Below are 21,997 nucleotides of genomic sequence, written 5' to 3'. Positions count from 1 at the left end.
CTTGAGCAGGGGAGGGGCAAAGAAAGATGGAGAGAGAATCACAAGCAGGATCCACGCTCAGCACGGAGCCTGACCTGAGGCTTGATCTCACAAACAGTGAGATTATGACCTGAGCCAAGATCAAGAGTCCCATGCTTAACCAGCTGAGCCACCCAGATGCCCCTAAAGTGAACATCCTTAATCCCATACCTCACTCCTGTGTTTCTGTAATTGTCCAGCTATACAATCCACATTCTGGACGATGTGTCAGTGAGAGGGTCCTTGTATATTGCCATTGGCAGGATGAGTTGCTTTGTGCTGAGAATTGAGCAGAAGGGTGAATCCTCAGTACCTAATTGGATATCACTTCCTATTGAAACATTACTGTTCCCTTGCCAGCAGCAGCTGCGATTTGTTAGCCCCCGAATATTTGCCATCTAATAGTGTATAGACAGCAAGAGTTCTGTATACTCCCGACTAAAGATCTAACATAAAAATGATGATGCGTTTTTTTTTATGAAGATTGAGAGTACTATTTCATGGTGTGCATTCTTTAAAGCAAACTAAATATATTATTTCACAAACAAAAATCGATTGCTTGTTAGTGTGTTCAATTTTCAATAGTTTTGAGTGCATTTGGAAGGTATGAACTGTAAGTTACTGAAGAAGTTGATTTTCCTTGTTGAGGAAAGCTAATCACAAAGGAACCAAACTCAAGTTTCAACACACCAATTTTGATTACCTTTCTACAAGCAGTTAGAATGTTATTTTCAAAGCTGCAGAGCAATTAATAGCTAGAACTGCAGGAAGTATTTAATTGAGTATTGATTTAAGGCCAAGCTGTTGTTTGGCTGAGGCATTGCATTATAATTAATGGACCTTAACCAGAGTTTAATTTTTCTACACTATACCTAATTTTCAAGCATTATAATAGCAACCCTCAAACAATCTATAGAGGGAGCTTTGAATTTTTTCTCTTAACTTTTTTTAAAGTTTTGACTGCATTTTTTAAAAAAATATTTAAATGTTTTATTTATTCTTGAGAGAAAGAGAGACAGAACATGAGTGAGGGAGGGGCACAGCGAGAGAGGGACACCGAATCCCAAGCAGACTCCAGGCTCTGAGCTGTCAGCACAGAGTCTGACGTGGGGCTCAAACTCACAAACCGTGAGGTCGTGACCTGAGCCAAAGTTGGGTGCTCAACCGACTGAGCTACCCAGGCGCCCCTTGAGTGCATTTTTAACATACCCAGAAGACTTCTGGCTTTTGATAGTAACTTGGAAGTCTATGGCATTTGTAATATACTTAAGATTAAATTCTCCCATTGACATATTGCTAATTAGTCAATAAGTTCATTCATACAAATTTAATGCATGGAAGACAATGTTATTGGTGGAATGATTTACTGAAGAGGACTAGGCCTTCAACTTCCCTGGAGTTCTGTAGACAAAGAACAGCTTTCCAGTTGTTTGGGATAGTGCTGAATGCTTACTTGAAGGGCAGAGGATGAGGTAAAAATTCCTTTCCAGGGCTCATCCATAATAACATCCAGTGATTAGTCCCTATAGAATGACAGAAATGTATGAATTCGTAATTTTAAAAGTAGCCATCTGGTCACTTTCTGAATTGGCATATGACTTAAAATCTAGCCTTGTTATATTTAAGATGATAACTTGAATTGTTATCAGTTTAAATACGTATCCAACATAGACCATATCATTGGGATCTGTAGGTATACATAGATGAACAAAACAGGAGTGGCCTTCTGTCATGTGACAGCCTATTTTGGACACCAACATTGCAGAAATAACTACACCATATGGTGATATGTAATACATACTGTAAGAAGGAATGGCTTGCTCATTAAATCTGTTTCAAAAAAAAAAAAAAAAAAACTTCCTAAAATTATCAGCCATCTCCTTTTCTTTGTCCTACTTACAAGTCCTTACCTTTCCCTCCAGTCACCGTTACAGCTAACTCCCCTTAATTTCCAGTCTTATCAACATTACCCAACAGTTGCTGCAAAGAATTCCGCAGTGTAAAAAGTTTGTCTCTTCAATCTCATCTTGCTATCTTAACGTATGAGCCTCGCTGTTTGTTTCTGCTGTGGTGTGGGGATTTGTTGTAATCCCAGCGGCAATTTCAAGTCTGGCAACTGCTTCTCCCTTTCTGAAGTGTGGAACAGCGACTTTGTGTCAGCTCCCCCGAGAACGAACACATTGGGGGGAAAAAGCAATGGAACACTTACAGGAATGGTTATACTGGCTGCATTTTAAAACACTTCAATGGATTCAAGACTCCAGTACGTTTTAACGATCGTGTAGCCCAGAGGATAATTGGTTGATCTATCAGAAAAGTAGGCGTTTCAGGATTAACCATGCGGATTTTAGCTACGAGTCACTGAGTGACCTTTAATTTATTCTGCATCTTCAAAATTAAGTGGTGTGAAGAAAAGCAAGGAGGAAGGTCGTAGATTTAGTTCCATTTCAGATCAACCATCTCACCTGCTGGTAAAACAGCATAAAAATTTAGCACATTTATAACTATTTTCATTTTGGTTGCTCATCAGTAAATGTTAGGGGGTGGAACTGTGTGGGATGTGTATGTACTGATGAAAAGGGTCATTCTTATCTTTTTGTGACTGTATTGTCTATATAACCAAGTCTGCATGTCATTTAACATTTGCAGAATTGTCAGCTCACTTAAAGAATTTTTCCTCTTTACACCTGATATTTATTCACTTGGACTTTGACATAGATGACGAAAATTCAAAACATTTTTGAGTATGTGTGTTTGTACGCCTTAACTTGGTCCTCCAGCAATGCTATAGGAAAGCCCTTTCCTTAAATACTTATTATTAACATACTGGTTACAACAGAATTGTGCCTCTTATTTTTGTATTGAAATGTTTTCAAAGAAATACAAACGACTCTAACTGTATTGTCGAAGCAGAGGAATTCTGGACTCTGTTCTGTCTGACTGAGTTAGAGAATGGGAAGCCAAGACCCAATGAGCTGATGAGAAAGTGGCTTCATCTTAGAAAGGATGTGGGCATCTGGGCCGGAAAGTGCTTGTGAATTACATAGTTACAGTTCAGGGCACAACTAGGGTAAATTGGGAAAGGACAGGCGTCTTGTTCAATGAATGAATATATGAGTGAGTGAATGAATGACAAAATTAAAGAATAGCCAGTACTGTTGTTGGCCGCTATGGTTAAGCTGTATTTTCTGTTACCCACCTGTGTTTTCTCAGTTCCTATACCAGACTGGGGAAATGCCATCAAGGAGATCCATCTAAAGGACAATAGCGATGATATCAAAATGAGTGTTTGACCCCTTATGGTGGAGGCCCTAGAAGTGGAAACCCAAGCTGCATCCCTTCCCTGCCAAGGGCTCTATACAGATTGGGGGGAAAAATGGCATCTGTTACAGGAGGGCGGGAAAGACACTGGTCCTTGTCTCACGGATTTGAAAAGAATGAATCTCGTGGATGAGAGTGAGCAAAGCAATAGAGTTTGTTGAGAGAAAGTAGACAGTTCTCAAGAGTGAGAGGGGTCCTGACTGGGTAGCTGCTGGGGATTTCTGTCCCTGGCTTTTTATGGTGACCTTCTCAGAAAGTTTGTGAGACTCCATGCATGGCACCTAGCCCTGGCAGGTCCGGAACACGTTTATCTTATTCTCTTCTTCCCCAAACTCTGCTGTCACTGCCGCTTCTTCAGCTTCCCACTTGTAGCTTCATCCTGCCTCCCTGAAGGTCCCTTATCTCTCCCTGCCTAATGTAACCCTCTCCCGATTCACATCTATAATATCCCATTTCAGAGCTCAGTGTGCTGTTTTTTGTTTTTGTTGTTTTTTGCTATATAAACCACAGGTAAGTAACATTAGCTCACTATCCCTCAATTTCCTCCTCTTAAAAAGAGGATAATAACTGTCCCTGAATCCTAGGGATGGCTTGAATATTAAATGGGGTGATTTATGGGAACTATTTACAGTAGTTCTTGACAAATTTGAAGAACTGTCTCGTTACCAGCAATTATCATCATTATTTCGTGTGTGGAATTTTGAATGTTTCGTCCATTCCCTTCTGTAGACTTTTGAATTATTTTTCTGAAGATGATGTGCCCCATTTGCATGTCTGATCAAGAGTGTTGTTGTCCATTGTCCACGTTACTCTGACAGTCACACTGATCTGACAGTCACACATTGCTGCTCTCAGGCAATGCAGCTCTCATGTCATTCCTCCTTTCCTTGGGTGGCCCCTGTCTTTTTCCCTCTCTGAAATTTCTAACTAAAGGAAAGGATATCTTTATTCCCACGAGTCTTCGGGCAGGCCTTTCTCAGTTTCTTACAGTGCCTTGATATTACAACAATACTTATTAGTCTTTCCCTTTCTCTTGTAGATGTCTCTCAAGATCCCCGGGAATTGGTTGGAAAACAGCACATGTGGACCCTTAGAGTGCTGTACTCCCAAATACCTCTCATTCTACTAGTACTAGCCCAGGCCAGACCTCAACCACTGTCTTCCACTTCAGGTACGTTTGCTGATCACTCAGAGCACACTTAAGTTTTAATAGAATGTCTCTCCCAAACCTCTTATACGAAATTCATCATTTTGGTACTGTAAGCTGCAGCTATTACTTCCAAAAATCTCTTTTTAATTTATCTAATGTTGCTATTCCTATATAGAAAGGAGGCAGAGCAGAGACGTGGGCAGGTTAAAAACTCGGGCGGACACATGGATATAACAGCTATCGCAAATGCAGAAAGCTGGGAGCCTTGAATTGCCAAACTGAAGCACACTGCTTTGACTCTGTTGTGTCACAAATATGCATAATAATATTAAGGGCAACAACTTGAAGACCTACGGAGATGTTTTACATGATGGCTTCGGTCAACTGAATGCCAATTCCACTGACCCTTGAGGTTGGAAATGGTTTAGGGGAATAGCACACTAAGAAGAAATTATAATGATTTCCCTTTCAACATGTATTTAGTTTCTCTATGGAAGACGTGCTTTGGACTATTTATGAGTCATTTTGGAGACGCTGAGTGTAAATCTGGTTAGTGACCAAACAGGAAAAAATGTTTATTATTTTAATAATAAAAATACAGTGGCGTAGATTAAGAGAACAATTCATTACTCCATCCATGAGAGATTTCAGGAAAAAATTGCCATCGATTCAACAGAATTAATTTGAGCATCATTATGAGTATGCAAAAGTATGTGAAAGAATGGAATTCATAGAGGCGGAAATGTTAAAAAAAAAAAAAAAGCAAAAGCCATGCTCTGAAACTACAATATTTCTCATTCTTAAAAGGGATACGAGAATATGAAATAAAGCGATAACTTTGAAAGCAGATGTACAACACTGTGCCGTTCCGTTGTTATAAATCATAACAATGCTCCACAATGTAAATGTTTAAGATACTTTTATTGAATTACTGTGACAATAATAACGGCCCATGAAAGAAAGGCATCCATATGTATGCTAATTAAGAAAAAGCAACACACTGTAACTACTGAACAAATCATAAAATATTCAGTTCATGTTTGTTGAGAATCCAAAGAGGTTCTGTTTTAACTTTATAGGTGCAATTTGGCTGGAAAAGAGGTGTATGTGAAGCAGATTGTTAAATGCTCTTTTACTGTTACTCGCTGTTTAACAAGGTGCTCCAGTATGATGAGAGGGAAGGACAACTTGGACTTGAAATACTCTTTTAAATCACTTTGATGAGTTTGAAGAAGGATATTGACTCAAAAGGAAGTATCTGTGCTTTGCAAATCACTTTGATGGGCTTAAGTCTGTTGGGTAGCTATTGACCAAGGTGATATGGTTAAATAGTTGGAATTGTTGGCCATAAGTTTGGTAGTACTTACTTTTTATCTGCATGTTAAACTCAGAGCTCAAGACTATAATGAGACCCATAACTCATTTCTTAAGTGGCCTTAAATGTACCCTACCGAATTGTCATGGTTCTTTCTATATCTGGGCTTCAGGGTACTTAACTACAGAAGACTGAAAAATGTCATTTCTTCCGTCAGATCTGAGAGTTAATTGAAATGATCTGACGAAATGCACTGGATATTTCCTCATTTGTTGTTTTATTTCTCCTTTATAATGCAGTATTTCTAGTCTTTGAACCAGACTTGAGTTGTACAGTTTTTGGATCCTGGACTTATATTTTCTAGGGAGCATGGTTTTTTGTTTTTGTTTTTGTTTGTTTTTGTTTTTAACCATTGTTTTGTTTTTTACATTTTTAAAAATTTTTCTTTATTTTTGAGAGAGAGAGCGAGAGAGAGTGAGCACGGGGGAGGGGCAGAGAGAGAGGGAGACACAGAATCCGAAGCAGGCTCCAGGCTCTGAGCTGTCGACACAGAGCCCGATGCAGGGCTTGAACCCACGAACTGAGAGATCTTGACCTGAACGAAGTCAGACACTCAACTGACTGAGTCGCCCAGGCACCCCTTAAGGAGCATGTTTAAATTATTTTTGCTTTTGTGACTTTGTAGATAATAAAATTTTCTCCATAACCTGTTCCCCTTTCTCAATGATCTCACAGGCCCTCTCTTCCAAGTTGGTAAAGGAGATATTGAAAATGGGTTAAAAACCTATGCTCAGAAATGCTATTTTGGGAACTCCACACCTCTTCACCTGCTGCCAACTCTCTTTGTGTTCCAAGTCCTATAATGATCAGGGCAGTTTTAGCCCTAGTGCTAATGACTCTGTAGACCAATTGCTTTAACTCTCTTTCCTCACTACTATGTGCATCCTAATCCTAGCAAGATTACTAGAATAGGCATGAAATTGCCTACATAGCCTTGAAGGTTTTGCACCAAGCTAGTGCTCGGGCTGAAGAAATTCCTCAGAGGGCACGTTTGCAGGGGCACTTTACTTAAGAGAAGAGCATTTTGTGCCCTACTTATAAATTTGCTATTATAAACCATCAGGGCTGGAAAAGGCATATGGATTTAGCTCAACATCTGAAAGCACTCAGTCCTACTGAAACTGATTAGAAATGTATTTGGAGTCCAGAATACAAACATTTCTTTACTGGTCCCCTCAGGTTATATTTAGGTGGTGTAGTGACTACTTTGAATCAGTGCTGGAAGTATTTTCTTTTGAATCCTTCCTTGTTCCTTTTTATGTCTCCTTATCCCAAGTGCCAGTTTCATCTTTCTCATTCCTTTTATAATGAAACAGACTTATCTCATCTTAGCATTTTCCCTGGCATCAGCATCAGAAATCCCATTATTATTATTTTTTTAATGTTTATTTACTTTTGAGAGAGAGAGACAGACATGAACAGGGGAGGGGCAGAGAGAGAGAGAGGGAGACACAGAATCCAAACCAGGTTCTCGGCTCTGAGCTGTCGGCACAGAGCCTGACATGGGGCTTGAGAGCCTGACATGGGGCTTGAACTCACAAACTGTGAGATTATGACCTGAACCCAAGTGAGACGCTTAACCGACTGAGCCACTCAGGCCCTCCATCAGAAATCCCATTTCGCTCTGGACGTCACATTCTTCAGACTGGAATTTTAATCCTGTGGTGGCTTCGAAGTGTGTCAACTCAGCAAGGGTAATAGTGGGGCGGGGAATACTTCACATTCTGTCAAGTCCTTCTTTAGCTTCTGACTCCTGGGGAGGTTATATGGACTTAGCTCCTAGTCTCTGTAGCACACCTGTAGTGCCAAGTATAAAATAAATGGACAAGGGTTTCAGTTTGTCTCATGGGTTTCAGCTCATGCTTGTGAGTACCAGCTTGCTTTTTTCCTCTACCACGTTATGTCTATTTTTCCTTCCGACTACTTGCCCTGTGGGCTTCAAGCTCCAGACTCAAATGTGGACACAAGCACTTAATCAGCACTTCAAATTCCATAAGGCCAAATTCTTGTGATAATTGCTTAATATTAATCTATTTTTATATCCATATCTATATATCCACCCTAGTGGCTTTGCACCTCTAATAAAATCCTGACATATTAATTTTGTATTAGAAATAGTTCTAGGAGACCAGAATTTTAAGAATGATTACTCCAAAATGGTTCTGCATTTTCTTGAATTGGTTCTTTGATCCGATAGACATAAAGGTATTAGTGACTCTATTTCCAGCAGTTAAGAGAGTACAGATAGGCTGTGCCATGCCATGGTAAAATGGTTACATAAACGATCACCTTTAGATATCTGTAATCAAGCAACTCTAGAAGGCAGATCTCTGGATGACTAAGGATTAGGTGTCAGAAAAGCTTTTACTAACAATAAGAGCGTAATGGTATTGTTTGGTTGATTGTACTCTCCTGGGGAACCTGGGAAAAATACATGATGAGCATAGGGCTTGAAATTCCAGGGTCCAATCTGCACTAGGGACCTGAAAGCTGCTTTGACTTCCAAAACAAAACAAAACAAGCAAAAACCAAAAACCAACCAAACAAAAAAATCCTTATATCCTGTAGTCACAATACTGAGTTCCTGGAAATCAAACCTAAAAGCTAACCTAGGGTGACTGAATTACAGTGCAAATGATTTCTGAAACTCCTTAGATCTCTTTTGTTAAAGTTAAGGCGTTGATTGCCAAGGAAAGGGACTGTGAAAATGGGGATAGGGACATGAGGATGGGTTCTGATGATGCCAGAGTCTTAAACTCCTAAATTTTGCCAGTTGGAGTGCCCCTGTCTAAAGAACCTGCAAAAGCTTCCCCTGAGTTGGTTGTTGACTTGCAAGGCACTCTGATCCTTCTCAGGACGTACTTGGCGACCTTTCCTCTGGATCCTCCAGATCCTCTGGATCTGTAGTCAGACTCCCATCCCGGCAGACCCTAAATGAGTATGGCAAAAGTGTGACTGGTCTGACTTGTGAGGCGGTACAATACAGACCAAAGGAGCTTCATGATTTCTCCAATTTACAGTGAAAGAAATCTGGGGAGTATGTGTGGGAAAGGAACTTTAGGGCATACGATCAAAGTAGAAGAAATATGAAATTAGGTCAGGATGAATTTGCAGATATAAGCATAGTAAGCGAAAATCCCCAATTCAATGTTTTAGCTTGAGGGGCGAGGAATTGCTCTAACACCTTGCTTAGCTGGTTGACTAAAACACGGATTTGGAGGTCGCCTACGCTAAATGACATTGGAAGGCCAGAATCTGCATGGTACATTGGAGAGAAAGGTGTCTGAAGCCTTGGGGATATTGGGATGTTAGAACAGAATTCTCACGTAAGACCTGCTCACCACCCTGGGAGGGTCCAGAGGACTTTCCTTTCCATGTAACTTTGATAAATATATTTTTAAAGAGTTCTGTGATGGCTCTTTTCTGGAGGCCAGAAACAACAGTGGGAACTCCTGCCAACAAACTGGGATCCTGAAATATAATGAGGACGACAGGATTCCGAGGTGGCAGGGAATAAGCAGAGGCACTTAGTTAGCAGAGCCAAAGCCATCACCAGGAACTTCTGACTCACAGAGCTGTTTGGCATTGGCTGATTGCTCATGGCGTTCCCCAGAACTAAAACAGAGTTAATCCTTCTTATTTTCAGATTCTATTTGGTAAAATACTTTTCTAACCTCAAAAGCAGTACTAACAGTAATTCATGGATACGTGCATGTGCAGAGTGGCAAAAAATGTGAATCACCTGACGCTCCCATGCCTGCTGAGGTCGAGCAGTGCAACCCTTTGCTGTTTTGTTCAGGCATGAGTTACAATGCTTTTGGCCATGAGCTCAGTGTTAATGAATAAACGATATATATTAAATAAGGTATCTTTAACCAGAAACAAATAAGGCTTTATACTGACTGCCTGATGAAAGTGTAACCAGAGGCTGACAAGAATCTAACTCTGTATTTTCCTTAGGAGCAGTGGTTCAGTATTTGCTCATTCAGTGTCTGTGGTGACTTTATAGAACATAACTACTATGAATAATGGAATCAACTATATATAGTAATGAAGTCTTATTTTAAATGAGCAGAGAAGCTCTAAATCTGGTGAATTTGATTCATGAAAACAGGGTTGCAGCCTCTTAATTCTTTCCCATACTTGAGCTAGTTTACAGACCTAGAACCCTTCGAATAAAGGGAAGATTGGGTCTATTTGAGGAAAGATCTTGCTACACTGTCACAAAGTATAATGTCAATCACCCTCCCAGCCCTTCTCAGTGGTACCTGCAGTCATTGACCAGGGTTTTTGAGCATGTTTATGGATACTGGGTACGGTATCTGAAGTCACATTAATTCCTAGAAATCCAAAGTGTTGCTGTGGTCCACTGGTCAGAGGAGGAGCTTATGGACATTAGGTGATCAATGGATTTTCGTTTAGGTTCTCATACGGTGGGCCGAGTGGGTCTCCAAACCTACCCTGTGGTCATTTTATCCAGTCCTGAAATGTGTGATTGGAATAGATGACATCCTCAGAGACTGGATCCTGCTCTGTGAAGTGAGAGAATTCACAGGATCTGTGTCTATCTACAAAAATAGCAAACCACATTCCTGGGAGGATTACAGACATTAGTGGCACCATTGAGGACTTGAAAGTTGTAGCAGTTGTGGTTTAACTGCTACCTGGTAGACAGCCGCTGATCTGCACACAAACTGCAAGAAGTCGGGTAATTGTAGCTGGCTAGGCAAGCAGCAGACTTCCGCTCTCCTGCTGCAGGGCTCTATGAACTCTCCAGTCTTATGCTATGATCTTTGCCCCATGGATTTTGATCAGCTTCCTCCCACAGAATAATCTGTTCTTCTATTACGCTGATTATGTGATTCTGCTGCGGCCCGGTGTGCGGGAAGTAGCGACTACTCCAGACGTTGGTAAGATCATTGAATGCCGGATGGTGAGAAATAAATCCCACAAACGTGAAGTGGTCTACTAGCATGGTTGATTTCTAGGTATCCAGTTGCGTGGGGGCCATACAATGGGAAGCACAAGTCCCTGCATGTGACCCGTTCAACCACTAAGAAGGGATCATACTCAGAGAGGCATGTCTGGATTTCAAACACAATATACAATTCACTTGTGTATGTCACTCTGACCCATTCATTGAGTGACCCAATGAGTTGCCATTTTGAGTGATGCCCAGATAAGACAATACCCCACAACAGGTCCAAGGGCTGTGCAAGCCGCTCTGCCACGTGGGCCATTTAAATCAGCAAATCTGAGGATGCTTGAAGTGTCCGTGACAGGTAGGGAGGCTATTTGGTTGGCTAAAAGTGACCTACAACACAGCACTTAGGACTTTGGAGCAAAGCCAGGTCATTCGCTGTAAAAACAAAACAAAACAAAAGTCTATAGTCTTTAAGAACAGCTTCTGGCTTGCAACTGGACCTTAGAAGAAACTGAGCACCTGACCATGACCTGCTAAGTTATGTGACCTAAGCTGTCCTTTATGAACTGGCTGTTCATACCATATGGATGGTATGGTACACCATCCATAAAGTCAGCCGTGCACACGAGGACACCATAATAAAATGTAACCAAGTCCTGGAGGCACAAGAAAGTTGCATGAGAAAGTTGGCCAAGGGGCCCTTACTTCTGACAGATTGTCTTCTCTTTCTCATCTTATATTTAAGCCTTCTTGCGGAGGTTTCTATGATCGGTTAATTGCCTGAGGAAGGAAAATGCACAAACTATCCACGCATGCCTACAGCACTGCCACCCCACTTTGGAAAGGCCTCCACCGAGAGTGGTAAAGGGAAACTCTTCCAGTGGGTAGGACTTCAGGGGTTTTTACCTAGTGGTTTATTTAGTTTGAAAGAAGAGATGGCCAAATAGTATGGGCTGACAGCAAATCATAGACTGTGGCTAATTTTTTAGCCATTTGGTTGAATGGGCATAGAATGGAGATGTTTGTGTCCTATGTGAACATTTATCAAATGGTGACCTCAACAGAAGCATTTTAATAATCAGGATGGGAAGATTTATTTGGTGGATACTAGTCAGGCTCCTACCCTGTTGTCTAATGGGCTCATAAACAAAGTGGCCATGGTGGCAGTGTAAAGGTTATGTATGTTTTTCTATTCACCAAGGCCAGTGTGACTGCAGTCACTGAGTGTTCAATCTGTCAGCAAATGAGATCAACACTGAACCCTGATATGTCCCCATTCCCCTGGGGTGTCAACAAGCTATATGTTGGCAGATTGATTGCTCAGGACTGCTTGCATAATAGATGGGGCGGTGTTTTGTTCTTACTGGAATAGACACTTTGGATATGGTTTTGCTTTAGATGTCCTCAGTGTTTCTGCCAAAACTACCATCTGTGGAATTATAGAACATCTTGTTACTACTTTCCATGTTTTGTTTTGTTTTGTTTTAATGATAAATTAGGTGTCCTATAGCTTAGCTTCTGGCTCTGATAAAGCTATCAGCTTCCTATTAATTGGTTACCACTAAAATCTCCCTTGTTCTTAAGAGGTCCCTTAGTCTTAAATCTTCCCATACTCTGTAAAATCACATCCTTTGGAGAGACCCTCAATGTGCTCTGTTCTCATGTCCTACCTCTTCCCTGTGCAAAACTCAGAGCCACTGTTCTAGAGCTGGGACAGTGACCTACTTTTCTTGGTGTGATCTTGTTATGGGCAGGACACTGGACAGGGTTTGTAATTTCTAGTTTTGGGGGCGTGCCTCTCCTAGTTTGGAGGCCTTACTTATCAAATGAGCTGGGTTAAGGACGATGGAGACCCCAGTATTCTCAGCCTGCTGTGCCTGAGCTAGAGCCAGAGCCCTAGGAGTATAGGCTGTGGGGGGTGGGAAATACTAGGCTTACCCCTCGTGGGGGAGATACACAGCCCTTGAGCTCAGGGACAAGGGTGCACTCTCTTCTTGGTCACACCCCGTTGGAGTGGATCTTCCATTAGCTGAGCTGTAATGGGGATAAGATCATGGCTGTGGTGCCACAGACTTGAGGTTCTTGCTAAGAGGTAATAGACTTTCTTGAATAAAGATTTCTTCATTCGATTTATGTCTTTAGGACACTTTCTGAGACTTAACTATTTTTTTTTAATATTTTTAAAAAATGTTTATTTTCTTTGAGACAGAGCATGAGTGAGTGGGGGAGGGGCAGAGAGAGAAGGAGACACAGGTCGAAGCAGGCTCTGAGCTGTCAGCACAGAGCTCAACGCGGGGCTCAAACTTACAAACTGTGAGATCATGACCTGAGCCGAAGTCGGACACCCGACCCACTGAGCCACCCAGGCGCCCCTTAACTATTTTATTTATTTATCTATTTATTTATTTACCAATTATTGTTACTTTTCCTGGGAAGCCAGTCTGTGGAGCTCCTCATACCAGCTTTCTGGACATGTATCTCCAGGTTAGCTTGCTTTTGATAGCACCTGGGGTATCCTATCTTGTTAGGCAGAGGTGTCACTTTGTTCTTATCTTTATTTGGAGATTAAATATTGTTTAATGAGATGTGTAAGCTTGGCAAATTGGAAAGCAGTTGACTATGGCTGCTTTGCATTGTGTCACTTTTGGCGAGGCTGAACTACATTTCCCAGAACTCCCTTTCCTTCACGTCTCTGATTAGGGTGGGCCACATGAGGGATTCTTCTGGGGCATTAGGAGGGCAGAAATATAGCAACAGCCATTTGGTATTTATTTGCAGATTCACCTCATGGTTGTGAGATCCCAGCTAGACCTGCAGCTGTTCCGCCTTTCTCTGGAAGCTAATTCAGCTTCGCTGGCTCCTAGGTCCCAGCTTCTGTAGCTCTACCAAGTTCCAAGGCAACGGCTCACAGGTTTCTCTTTGTCTTCGTGGGCTCCAGCTCATGTTTGTGGGTTCCAGTGTTTTCTTGCTCTCCCTTATGCATACACAGGACCAAGTCCTGTGGTGACCAAGATGCTCTTTCATTGGGACTTAGAGCATCTGTAACCTAGGATGGTGGGGGGGGGGGGGGGGGTAAAAGGGTGATAAAAAAAAAGAAAAAAAAACAAAAAAGAAAGAAACAAACAAAACCCTCTGGGACCTGTGGTCCTAGATATGCTTGGATTGTTGCAGACTTTTCTACAGAAACAGGCAATGAGTAAGAATTTTGGCTTTCACTGGCTTTTAACTTTGAGACCTTGGGAAGGTTACCTAACTACCTTGTGTCTCAGTTTTCTTGGAACTCATACACGTTTTGTAAAGATTGCAAAGCTCATGATAGTTATTATCATTATTATTTGCCCACCTCCTCCAGCCTTTCGCTCACCCTCCACACAGGGAAGTTTGGGAATAAGCTGAATAGACCGTCAGGCAGGCCCTCCCAGCCTGTTCACGTTGCAGCTGTCGGGGTCCCACTGTCACGGAGTGCCGGCCTGCTCAAGCAACCGTGTTTGAATTCTGGTTTCTGTAGTTTCCATATCTTGTTCTGGTTTTTTTGGTCCAATATTCAAACTCTTTGCTGAGAGCCATAGTAATTTTTTCTCCTAGAGGAAATAGTGTTTTTCTACCATGTAGCCTTTCTTGTTGGCCTTCTGAGGTGTTGGGGCCTCTGGGACTCTTTAGAACCCCGCTTTCACAGGTGTATTGCGCCCTCTGCTGGTGGGATTTATTATGCTAGCAAGAGCTGCGGACTGAGATCTTGCTGTGTGCCTGGCACAGTGCAGGATTTGTGCACACATTACATCATTTACCTTTCTCCCCAGCTCTATCAGTTCCATCTTACAGACAAGGAAACTAAGGCTCAGAGGGGGCTACTTCACCGTCATACAGCTGGTAAGCCAGCATTGGACCCAGTTAGTCTGGCTCTAGAAACTGTGCACTTCATCACTGTTCTGTAGGAAGAGCCGCTTTGGGCTCTATTGGGTTTGGAGTAGAAATCTCTCCTACCTGCTCACAAATATATGTTGAATTTCTGTTCCATGTGTGGCATTCCCGAGGGAACTTAAACTCCCACAATCAGCTAAAAGTACCTACCTCATGGGATTTTCATGAGGAGTCAAGGACATATTTTAATGTACACAATCTGGCATTATATCTGACACATGGTAGACCCTCAACCAATATTCCTTATTTTACCTTCTTCCAGATCTTTCTAGTTTCTTTCCACTTCTGCCTAACTGTGGGAAAATTTCCTATAGCCCTAGAGCTTCTTTCTGAAGGACTAAAAAAGTTTTAATCCCCTTTTATCACAGAATCCTAACTTCAGGATTTGAGTCCCATCCTCAGTTTTAACATCCCGGTGGGTTTTAGTTTCCCCACTCCCATTCTCATTATAAGACTTACAGGCCTTGGGGCGCCTGGGTGGCTCAGTTGGTTAAGCGGCCGACTTCGGCTCAGGTCATGATCTCACGGTTTGTGAGTTCGAGCCCCGCGTCGGGCTCTGTGCTGACAGCTCAGAGACTGGAGCCTGCTTCACATTCTGTGTCTCCCTCTCCCTCTCCCTCTGCCCCTCCCCTGCTCTTACTCTGTCTCCCTCTCCTTCAAAAATAAATAAACATTAAAAAAATTCTTTTTAAAGACTTACAGGCCTTAATGCAACTAAGACTCCTGATAACTTGCCTTGATACTTCAGAGTTAACAAGACAAATACAAGATCAGTTTGCTCATTATTCATAGCTTCCTACCCTCTAGATTGAATAATGTCAACACTAGCTCATGTTGGTAAATCTCTTAAGTCCAGGTTTCTTTGCGTGCAAACAAGGTGATTCAGGATGCCTGTCATTTAGATAAGTATGTGATGCTGTGTCATTTGGATTAGTCCCTGGGAAGTATGAATCAGCATACCGGCTATCAGATCAAAACATGAATGGCACGCCTGTTATATCAAAATGACTTGCCACATAAGTGTCCATTATTTTAAGAAAGCGAGGGTGTTTACCTTTGTTTCCACAGCTGAATTTGCTAAAAATGAGTGATACTTCAATAGGCTATGCCTTTGCCATTTTAAACTTTGTTCAAATTCGGGAGGTTGGACCCAAAGATGTCTAAGATTCATTTATTCTAAATTCAGTGGTTTTCGTATTTCAGATCTCACCCTTCATATTTACTAAAGAATAGCCATGACACCCTAATGGGTGTTTATTAATAAGCTTCAGATATAGGCACTGAAGTTACTATTTGCATATAACCTGAAAACTATAATAACTTATAAGTGAAATTTATAGTACATCTAGTGACATTTTACAGTGTTTTTATTGCAAGTAAATCATTTTTAAAAATCTTGCGTTATCAAGGTACATTTAAAAAATAGCTCAAATGTAATAGCTTTTATGTAGCTCTTGATAGAAAAGTTGAATACGTTTGAAATACAATGGAAGATATAACTATAGATTTCACCAAGGTACTGTAAAGTTATAACGTACACTATATCTGTTTTAAAATGTCACTATGTAATTATGGGTATTTCTGAATAATTTAAGTAGATTAGTTACAATAAACCTTTAAAGAATGTTTCAAATTTGTCCCTCCCTTTGTGGGAGGGTAGTGGGCCTACTTGAGGAAAGCGATCCATGCCATTAATCCAGATCCTCTTTAAAAAAGAACAAACTTCAAAGAATTTGGGGATAATCTTATCAAAAGGATTAAAAGATATACTAGAGGAAATATGATTTGTCTGGAGAATGGAATGGCTCACATAGTTATTACTTTGCTAAAGTGTAGTACAATGGACTGATACAGCTTCCTGCTTACCAGGATTAAATTACTATAATTTCTAAAATGCTCAGGCGTATTAAACCCTTGCCCATCTATTCTTTTGCTTTTTGGCATTTTGTGTTGTAGTTGGTATGCAGAGGAAGTCTGCGTGTGTCTATTGTATGACCCCCTACACCTGCTGTACCGTCTGTCTCTTTCAACAGATTGCATTAAGGACAATACAAAATACCTCGATTTTTCAATACAAAATCGTCCTTTTGGTGACATGGCACTGCTTTGTTAACTAAGTTATTCTGCATCTCAAACCATGTGGCCTAGAAGACAAGAAAGGTCCAAGAACGTTGAGTGCAGTGGGGGACATACAGAAGCGAGATTTGTCTATCATTCTGCTTCTGTGGATTCCAACCTATGGCTATGGATTTAGCTGTACATTTAAAACAATAAATCAAAGACACTGGAATTCATGTGTGTTAGGGGAAGCCCAGTACACTTTCCTTATACTGGGAAGGTAAGAACTACCAGATAAGGACTTCCCCCTCTCACCATTTGCTACAGACTATGAGAACATTGTACCCTTCAAAGGCTATTCATTTCCCTCCCAGGACATGGGACCTAATGTTCTGTGGCACATTAATCATGCACCAGCGTGATTTATATGCCTACATGTTAGAATCCCCTTGCTTCAGAGATGAAACAGCAATTGAATACAAAGTTATGTATTTGGGGTAGAAGTACAGATAGACATAAATAGTAAAAAAACCTTCATATTAATTATCGTGCAACTTAAATATGGATAGCCAGGACCAGGGTGGAGTTTCAAAAAAGAGAGAAAATAAAATAAGGCCCTTAAGCCATTTTGCTTATCTGAGTTTCTTATTCTAGCTATAATTCTCCTTATAAATCAGTACTTTCTAATCTCACTCTCGATGCAATGCTAGAGCTAACTGTGCTGAATAATAATTTTGTCCTCAGGTGGAGAGGAATGAAGGAGGAATAAACAGGCCTTCTAGATAATTGCATCAGCCTCCCCCACCATTGCAGTGCCATGCCAGCATTTCAAGTAATGTCTCTTTTGTCTCGCTGAGAAAAATCATTTCATGATTTATTACGCTGGATTAAAGGGTGTATACACTCAGGAGCTAGAACATGACTGAAGGGCAATCAGGCATAAAGGATGTCAAAACACTTGGTATGTTTAAATTTTTCTGAATTTCCTAAGTAAAGTTTTTGGGCTAGGTTTCCAAGAAAACAGACGATAAAACGGACACAAGTTATGTGAACTCTAAATGATGACACCCGGCCATCCCCCTATTTTAGAATTAGGAGAAGAAACTGGTTCTGCAGAAGGCTTTCTTTTATTGAGATTTCTGTTTCAGCAAATTACCGTTTGTCAAAATGAATTCAACATGTGACTTCTTTCAATATCATTCTTTGTCAGTGAGATTGAGAGCCACAGTCGTTTCAGTGCATGGAATATACCATAAAAACGAGCCAATAGTTTTTTTTTTTCTCCAGATATCACTTTAAAAAAGCATAAAATCAAAGTTTATTATAGTTTTCTGTGCTCTGAATACCTGAAATTAGAGGGGGTCTCGGTCAGTATGGCAGTGATGAAATTTGATTTCTCATTTCTAAGTAGCTCTCGCTCCAGATAAGTTAGCTATTTCATCTACTTATTACTGAATCAGTTTCCTCTTTGTTTAAGATGACAAAGTTCCTCCTTCTTGTGAACTTTAAATTGTTAAAAGCAAAAGAAATATTTTTTATTTACTTTTGATTCCTCACAAGGAAAGTTGAGCCCTCAACTATACACTACAATAAATAAGATATTTAAATATTTAAAGTTTCCAGCAGAAGCCAGTTCTACTCTTCCAGCCACTCTTTTCTTAAAAATATTTATTTATTTTGAAAGAGAGAGAAGGGGGGGAAAAAGAGAGGGAGAGAGTGCGCGTGTGCAAGCAGGGGAGGGGCAGAGAGGGAGAGAGAATCCCCAGCAGGCTCTGTGCTGTTAGAAGCAGGGAGCTGGACTCAGGACTCGATCTCACAAATCCTGAGATCATGACCTGAGATGAAATCAAGAGTCTGACCGGACACTTAATCGACTGAGTCACTCAGGCACCCCCATCCACTCTTTTTGACTGAAGAATTTCACAAGATTTTGTGAAGAGAAAGAGAACTTGCCTAGCCAGCCAGATTTAAGTCAGATTATTCATCATAGAGGTGATGGATATCATGTCCCACTTACACTTATTCCTATATGTCATCTGTCTACTTCATGAAAACATAATTGCAAAATAAAAAGGAAACCGTGTCCTCTCATCACCATCACCAATAAAAATTTATGTTAACAGAAACCTTATGTGTTCTGACTTAGTCTATTCTGAAAGTATCATTTTCAAAATAGTTAAAACCTTGGTTCTTTTTTTTTTTTTTTAACGTTTATTTATTTTTGAGACAGAGACAGAGCATGAATGACAGAGGGTCAGAGAGAGAGGGAGACACAGAATCTGAAACAGGCTCCAGGCTCTGAGCCATCAGCACATAGCCTGACGCGGGGCTTGAACTCACGAACCACGAGATCATGACCTGAGCTGAAGTCGGACGCTTAACCGACTGAGCCACCCAGGCGCCCCTAAAATCTTGGTTCTTATGCAAGTTGAGTGAGCATGATTCCAAAGTTTCTTTAGCTTGTCAATGAGGAGCCAACAGAATAGCAAAATGGATTCATAAATGCATAAACAGAAGTATTTATAATTCCTGAAACAATATGGGTATAGCATTGCTAAATTAAATAAAAACTCTATGCCCTTCAGGGATTTGTGCATGTGGCTTTTGTCTGACAGAGTAAATGCAATGAGACTGACAAAAGACCACAAAGTTCTTGGGAAAATTATAGCAGCAGAAACACTGTAAACATGAACAGAAAGAGGGGATAGTACAAAATGAAAGGGAGCATGGTCCCCAGAAGGCCGGCTGAGAAACCTATTCAGTTACAGACTTGTGCTACCTTTCTTGAAAAGGAAGGGTAAGCATTTGTTGCTTAAATTTGCTAGGTTTTGGGGTAAGTTGTTACTCAGCAGTAGATAACTGAGACACAGTGAAAGGTTCAGTGTTGTATTTGAAGTAAGTGGCCTACACATAATTTACGAATGGAGATAAGAAAGGTGCAGACATCCTTTACACAAAGTTAAGGAAGTGTCACTAGAAAGGCCCACAGGAAGTCTTACATCAGCTCCTTGAAAGAGTGAGCCAAGAGCACATTCGGCCATAGGGACAAGAACGGGAAAATGAGATGTTTACAAGAAGCAGTAAGTGAAAACACAGGGGCTGGATTTGAAACCCAATCCTGCCAGTTATGTGTTGTGTGAAGTGGGGCCGGTCAGCCCCTTTGACTTGTTTCTCTCTGTGTAAAATGTGGGTGGAGATCACCCACCGTGATGATTAAATGGGCCAAAGGCATATCCTTGTTTGCTCAGGATAGCCTATTTTTATGTTATTTGCCCAGGATATATTTTAATAGTGCCCCTCTTTCACTCTCAAAGCTTAGGTCGAATGATAAATTATGTGGTGACCTGAAGATTGATCAAAATGATCCAGATGCAATTTTAAAAAGCTCTCTTTTAAAAAATCCCCACATTTACCCTTCACAACAACTATAATTAACATTCAGTGAATTTTATATCAGTTAACTCTTTGCACTTATACAGATACGTACAGAGATATGGTCTATTGTGCATTGCTGAATGTGTAGGTGAATGTATACATACTGTTTACCCATAAAATGTAAAAATATAAGCTGTATTTGCAAACAGTTTAAGAAGATTAATCTGATGGTGGTGAGTCATGTGATTCAGAGTAGAGGGAAGAATAAGAATATGGTAGAATATGACAGATCTGGTACCGGAATCTTCACGTTCATGTGCAGCATGGATCTGTTTCTGTCTGATGGGGTATAGTACAGGAAATGAGGAATATCCTAAGTTACAGCTATGGTGATGTCTCACCCATAAAAACTTATTTAAAAAGAAAGAAAAATCAACAAAACAACAGAACTAAACTTTAAGCAGAACCAACTGGGATGGTGGGGAGAGCAATGGGAATAGGAACTTAAAAAGTTACTGGCTTGCAGAACACCAGGATGGGGGCGCCTGGGTGGCTCAGTGGGTTAAGCATCCGACTTCGGCTCAGGTCACAATATCACAGTTTGTGAGTTTGAGCCTCACGTCGGGCTCTGTGCTGACAGCTTGGAGCCTGGAGCCTGCTTCAATTCTGTGTCTCCCTCTCTCTCTGCCCCTATCCTGCTTGTGCTCTCTGTTTCTCATAAATGAATAAATGTTAAAAAAAAAAAAAAAAGTAAAAAAAAAAAAAAAAAAAGAACACCTGGATGGCTCCTTGGGTTAAGCATCTGACTCTTGGTTTCAGCTCAGGGCATGATCCCCGGTTTCATGAGCTTGAGCCCCACTTTGGGCTCTGCGTGCTGTCTGCTTGAGATTATCTGTCTCCCTCTCTGTCTGCCCCTCCCCTGCTCATGCCCTCTCTGTCTCGATCTCTCTCAAAATAAATAAATAAGAAAGAATTAAAAAAATAACTCACTGGCTGGGGCACTTTCTCAGAACATGCATTTAGCACTCTGCCAAGAACCTAGTGACAGGGTGAGCTTGATTTTAGGGGAGCTCTTAAAAGATTCAAGAAAGCGCTGTCCTGAGTGAACAAATTGAAATGTTTGTGTTGACCTGGCAGATGGTTAAAAAAAAAAAAAAGTAGTACAAAGTCAAAGTCTTAGATGTAAATACTAAAATGTGTGTGTGAGGTGAGCCCAGAAACCTTTCCAGAGGATTATTTTCCAAAGAGGGTCCAGGAGACAAATCACTTACCACGGCTATCAGAAACCAGATCAACATCACTGAAAAGTCAGTGGTGGCCTCCTCTACAGACCAGGGCTACCCGCCTCAAGGGATGTACCGTCTACCTCACTCAGTGACCTAATTCATGCTTTCAAGGCAATTCTCATTTCCTGAAATTCTCTCAAAGTTGTATCTTAAGCCTGAGTTGTACAAAATTACTATTAATAGTAGCAAGGTATGTTCTACTCATAAAAACAATTGCTTTTCTTTTCCTACTAATGTATCTTTTCCTACTAATGTTACTTCTAGAAATTCTGTTCTTCATAAAATACCATAATGTCCTGGGTTGTGGGGAAAGTTTAGTGAATCTTAGAATTTTCTTCTGTTACCAGACATATAACTTCGGCTATAAAAATTCTCTGAATTTCACAGGGTGCCTCGGTGGCTCAGTCAGTTAAGTGTCTGACTCTTGATTTCTGCTCAGGTCATGATCTCATGGCTTGTGAGATCTAGCCCTGTGTCACGCTCTGAGCTGAGTGTGGATCCTCTTGGGATTCTCTCTCTCCCTCTCTCCCTGCCCCTCCCCTGAACACATGCATGAACTTTCTCTCTCT

Source organism: Panthera uncia, chromosome B1, assembly GCF_023721935.1.
Source record: "Panthera uncia isolate 11264 chromosome B1, Puncia_PCG_1.0, whole genome shotgun sequence".
Lineage (NCBI taxonomy): Eukaryota > Metazoa > Chordata > Mammalia > Carnivora > Felidae > Panthera > Panthera uncia.
The sequence above is the reverse complement of the archived record's forward strand: the minus strand, read 5'-3'. Positions refer to the sequence as shown.